Source organism: Podarcis liolepis, assembly GCF_965112155.1.
Source record: "Podarcis liolepis genome assembly, chromosome: 1".
Classification (NCBI taxonomy): Eukaryota; Metazoa; Chordata; class Lepidosauria; order Squamata; family Lacertidae; genus Podarcis; species Podarcis liolepis.
This window is the reverse complement of record NC_139554.1, coordinates 80017795-80023917: the sequence shown is the minus strand read 5'-3', so window position 1 is coordinate 80023917 and position 6123 is coordinate 80017795.

Here is a 6123-nt window from a genome sequence, read left to right as displayed (position 1 = left end):
GAAAAAGCGATTGATATGCGTGGTGTGTGCGATATAACATTGTGCCGCCAAATGGCGACGTGGAGTCCCGTTTTTCTCTACCTGTTTTCCCTGTTTAAATTTGCAAAGCTTTAAACAGAGACGCTTCTTGGATCATGTGTCTAGATCCAGCCAGACTGTAAGCATATGCAGTTTTGCATTTTAAATTTCATCATGGTGTCAGGCGTAAAACAGGATTTGTTTCTGCTGCGCTGATGGTAAATAAGCGCTACTGTATTTTGTTGTAAAAAAAAAAAGATGACGTATTTTTAGAAGCAGAAATAATGAAATGCATACTTGTAACCGTGCACCTGCTTTGCCAGCCACTCCCTTTAACTATAAACTTCTTCTTCTTTTTAAAAAAGGTTGTTGCAGTGACTAACCATGCCCTGGCATGCCTATGCTGGACCAAACGCTGGTGTAGGGTTTGGCTGTTGCTGTCTCCATCATTTGCTGTTGTCAGGTAAGGGTCAGGCCCTGGCCCTGGACTTTGGTTCCAAGGCCAATCCTGACAGCACCACTGATTAATTCTATAATACCACCTCCCAAGCTATTTCATCTCTCTCACTTCCCTTTCTAGTTCATTTTCTGCTGCTAGAGCTTTGGAATTTGGGAAACAAAGGACTCAGACCCTTACATTATATATACATAGGCGAGTGTGTGATTTATAAGATTTTTTTTTCTAGTGCATTCTTTTGGGAGGTGTTTGTCTAGATCAGGGGTCAGCAAACTTTTTCAGCAGGGGGCCGGTCCACTGTCCCTCAGACCTTGTGGCACACATTCTACTCATGTAAAAACACACTGGTGTTTAATGTTTAATAGGTTATTGTATTTTAGTGTTCTATTGGAAGCCGCCCAGAGTGGCTGGGGAAAACCAGCCAGATGGGCAGGGTATAAATAATAAATTATATTATTATTATTATTATGATTCCCAGAACATCCACGGGCTGGATTTAGAAGGTGATTGGGCCGGATCTGGCCCCTGGGCCTTAGTTTGCCTACCCATGGTCTAGATGAGCAGCTCCTTCTTCAAGTATTGCTACAAAATGGTGTGAGGTGATGTGGGCTCTGGATGGCTGCTAAGGAAAGAGCCTTTTCAGTGGTGGTGCTCAATTGCAGAATACACTCCACAGACAGCTCCCATGCCACCTGTGTTGTTGCCTTTTTGGTGCTAGTCAAAGACCTTTTTATTTTCACTGTCTTTTTGTTAATGGAAGGTATAAAATAAAATAAATATTTCAGTGTGCCAACATTATGGCAATAAAAACTGACACTAAAAGCTTGGTTGTGAAATGGACTATGCCCTCTGTTATTAAATAAGCCTAACCTTCTTTTGTAACAGAATCATATTTTTGCATTACAGTAGTACCTCGGGTTACATACACTTCAGGTTACATACGCTTCAGGTTACAGACTCCGCTAACCCAGAAATAGTGCTTCAGGTTAAGAACTTTGCTTCAGGATGAGAACAGAAATCGGGCTCCAGCGGCATGGCAGCAGCAGGAGGCCCCATTAGCTAAAGTGGTACTTCAGGTTAAGAACAGTTTCAGGTTAAGTACGGACCTCCGGAACGAATTAAGAACTTAACCTGAGGTACCACTGTATCTCTTTCATTTGTTTAAGCTGACCTCAGCATTATTAATATTTTCTTGCATTTCACAACAATACTTCACTTATATGTGCTACAAATACACTGCGTGTTATCCAGTGATTTTCTGAAAGAAAAAAAGGTGCCAGTACTCATAATGAAGTTGTTACAGTAAGTGCCACACTTTTAACATGGTGGGGGGGGGGAGGAGGATAAGGTTGCCAGTACCCTTGAGTACCCCCAGAAAAAGCACTGGTGATATCCAATGTTAAGCCCAATTTGCACTATATATTTAAAGCAGTACCATGCCACTTTAAAGAATCATGGCTTCTCCCAAAGAGTCCTGGGAACTGTAGTTTGTTAAGGGTGCTGAAAGTAGTTAGGAGTCAATTCACAGAGTTCCATAGAAAGAGGCTTAGAGGAATTGATTTTTAAACCACTCGAAAAACTGTAGCTCTATGAGGGGAATAGAAGTTTCCTAACTACTATCAGCACCCATAACAAACTTTGTGCTCCAAAGGGGAAGTCATGACTCTTTAAAGTGGTAAAATACTGCTTTAAATATATAGCGCAGATGTGGACCAAGTTACACTCAGTGTAGAGCTATTGAAACCAATGTACTTCCTTTGCCAATTTTTATGTGTAGCAGTGATAGAATAAGAGCTCATTGCTTGCCTCTCTCTACTTAGTCTCCGACACAGAGACCACCTGTCTACTATTGGGTCTCCAAGAAAAATGATGCAAACACTGCACACTTTTAAATTTCAGTCTCCAATTAGTGCCCAAGCATAATTTATTTAGCCCCAATACAAATTTGTAAGATGTTTCTCCCCTTCATCTGCACTCCAAGCAAGGCTTAGTTCTGGCCTCTGGTCCAGCATCTTTTATGTCGTGGTGTATATTGATGATGCCTCCTAACTTGTTACCAGCATCTGTTTCTGTTGTCTAAATTGCTAATAAAAATATTGGATAAATTCATTTCAGTATTGATGTTCCCTGTCCCTTTTCACCTAGATCATCTGTCATATTATCCTTATGTTATCATTAATTATTAAACATGTTGTGCCCCTAAATCTCTAGTCTGGATATAAATCTAAATTTCTAGAGCCTCTGGAGCAGGTTTGGATGTGCTGGGGTACAAGGAGGAGAAGGATATTGGATTTCACTTGTAATATCGGTTTGGGTTCAAGGTTTAAAAGAAAATGTAATTAATCATCATTATCATCACCTTTCAAAAATATTTTGCTTTCTTACATTTGCACCCTATGAAAAACAAACAAACAAACTTCCCTGTACCTCCGGTCAGATAAAGCATTTACCTCTCTTATATAATACAGTGGTACCTCGGGTTAAGAACTTAATTCATTCTGGAGGTCTGTTCTTAACCTGAAACTGTTCTTAACCTGAAGCACCACTTTAGCTAATGGGGCCTCCTGCTGCAGCTGTGCCGCCGCTGCATGATTTCTGTTCTCATCCTGAAGCAAAGTTCTTAACCCGAGGTAATATTTCTGGGTTAGTGGAGTCTGTAACCTGAAGCGTATGTAACTCAAGGTATCACTGTATGTGTTATCATTTTTCCATGACCTCAAATGCCACCCTATAGCTATTGTATAATAATTTCCTCTGTTAGCTGCAGCTGGTATAAGAAAAGAAACACCCTTTTGAAAATAAATACCTGAATTTTCAAAGACTTACTATTATGCAGGTAATAAAAAAACATTTAGTTAATGAGATAAGATTTAGTTAATGCAGATAAGATTTATCTTGTTGGCCAGTGCCAAAATATATGATGACATTTCACTGCAAATATACACACATTAGTTTTCATGTGTGTGCTGTTCTGAGTGAGAGCAGTTACAGATTTTTTAAATTGAAAAATCTAGCCTAAGTTCCTTGCGATGAAGTTTAACTGTCAACAGTGCAGCTTTGGGGACAAAAGTATGGGTGCTGCAAGAGTCAGCAGCAGGAAATCCTCCAAATAATTTCTACACTGTTCCCTTAGACCAGCAGCAACAGCAGCTTTTCGGACCTCTGCCTGGGTGGGCATACTCTTGCAAGTGAGTTTAATGGGTTTAAACGACTTGTCCTAGAATGTATAACAAAAAGAAATGCCAAATGCTGGAAGTGGTCCACCAACTTAAGCCTGTTAAAATGTGTTCAGATTTTGAGGCATTTAGCATAATTTGTAGAAGCAGGAGGAGGGAAGCACTGATTGTGGTGCTTGAAGAGCCTAGCTGTTTGGAGTGCAAAAGCGACATTCTGTACCTGCTTGTGTTTCTCTAATAAATACATGTTGGATGATAGCCAATGCTAATCATAGTCAGAGTAGACCCACTGAAGTGAATGGGTATATTCAGAGTAAGAGTTAGTTGGATATCATCAGCTCTCTTTGAATTGAAAATTGCTCCAGTTGTAGCCCTTTGAAAGAGAGGGCCATGTAAATGCATTCATGAAAAGATGCTGCTTTCCCATTCACCACTTCCAATTTTATTTTTCCTTCTTTTCTATAAACCTGATGGATTGTAGCCGGTGCTGCAGTTCCATTTGCACAGTGGACTTCTGTATGTGCAACAGAACTACCCCTCCCTCTCCAGCTGCGTCCTCTTGTGTGCCTTGAAAATCTTCCGCAGAGGGTTGGGAAAGGAGAAAGGGAAGTCCCATTGTGTGAGTGAAAATCCACTTGTATCCACCATATAGCCAGGTTCTGTGGATGGCTTACAGACTATTAACAACACAACATTTAAAGGATGGAAATCAGGGCTAGCCCAGGGCACTTTGCCACGTGAGGTGAACCACAATAATGTCACCTTGCCTTGACAGCTTGGTAGGTTTCTGGATGAAACATCTGCTTTGGATCCATTCCAGTCCGGCTTCCGCGCTGGTCATGGGACCGAGACGGCTCTGGTCGCCCTAACAGATGATCTCCGTAGGCAGCTGGATCGAGGCGGGTCGGGGCTGCTGATTCTTCTAGATCTGTCAGCAGCCTTTGACATGGTCGATCACGAACTCCTGGACCACCGCCTTGCCGACGTGGGGATCCAGGGCACAGTCCTTCAATGGCTGCGCTCGTTTCTCTCTGGTCGGGGACAGAGGGTGGCGCTTGGGGGAGAATTGTCATCGCGCCACTCCTTGGTGTGTGGAGTGCCTCAGGGTGCGATTCTCTCCCCGATGCTTTTTAACATCTTTATGCGCCCCCTCGCCCAGCTTGTCCGGAGTTTTGGGCTGGGTTGCCATCAGTATGCTGATGACACCCAACTCTATCTGTTGATGGATGGCCATCCTGACTCGGCCCCAGACACACTGACCAGATGTCTGGAAGCTGTGGCTGGATGGTTACGTGGGAGCCGGTTGAAGTTAAATTCTTCGAAGACAGAGGTCCTCTGGCTGGGGCGGGACGATATGGGATTGAGGGGGCAACTCCCATCTCTTGCGGGGGTGCAATTAGTGCCAGCGCCGTCCGTTAAGAGTTTGGGTGTAATCTTCGATACCTCCCTCTCTATGGAGGTGCAGATTACAGGTATAACAAAGGCGGCATTTTTTCATCTCCGCCAAGCTAAGCAGTTGGCCCCTTATCTCTCTCGCCCTGACCTAGCCACTGTGATCCATGCGACGGTCACCTCCAGACTGGATTATTGTAACTCGCTCTACGTGGGGCTGCCCTTGAGACTGACCCAGAAACTCCAGCGGGTGCAGAATGCCGCGGCGAGACTCCTTATGGGGTCTTCGCTGCGAGATCACATTCACCCGGTACTATACCAGCTGCACTGGCTCCCGGTGGAGTACAGGATCAGGTTTAAGGTGCTGGTTTTAACCTTTAAAGCCCTATACGGCCTAGGACCCTCGTACCTACGGGACCGCCTCTCCTGGTATGCCCCACAGAGAAACCTACGGTCTGCAAACAATAACACCCTCAAGGTCCCAGGCCTCAGAGAGGTTAGGCTGGCCTCAACTATAGCCAGGGCCTTCTCGGCTGCGGCTCCAATCTGGTGAAATGCTCTGTCACAAGAGACTAGGGCCCTGCGGGACCTGACATCTTTCTGCAGGGCCTGCAAGACAGAGTTGTTCAGCCAGGCCTTTGGTCAGGGCGCAGCCTGACTCCCTCCTCTGGCATCCTGCACAGAATTTTGCTTAATTGGTTGCCTTCAATTTGATTTAATTAATTTTTATAATGAAATATTTTTAGATTGTGTAACTATTTTACTGTTTGATTATTTGATTGTTGTTAGCCGCCCTGAGCCCGGCTTTGGCTGGGGTGGGCGGGATATAAATAAAATTTATTATTATTATTATTATTATTGACAGGGAAGCAAGGGCGAGTGAAGACCTAGATCTACATCAGGATCTGCTGTCCCTGTGGATTCTGCTGCCTGAGGTTTCCTCACCATGCCTCATAGGTAGGTCAGCCCTGATGAAAATGCATGAAACCCAATTAAATATAAACAAATCAAAACAGCTTCAAGCAGCACAAACATAGAAACTAGAAACACATTGAAAGCAGCAAGGAGAATAGATGTAAT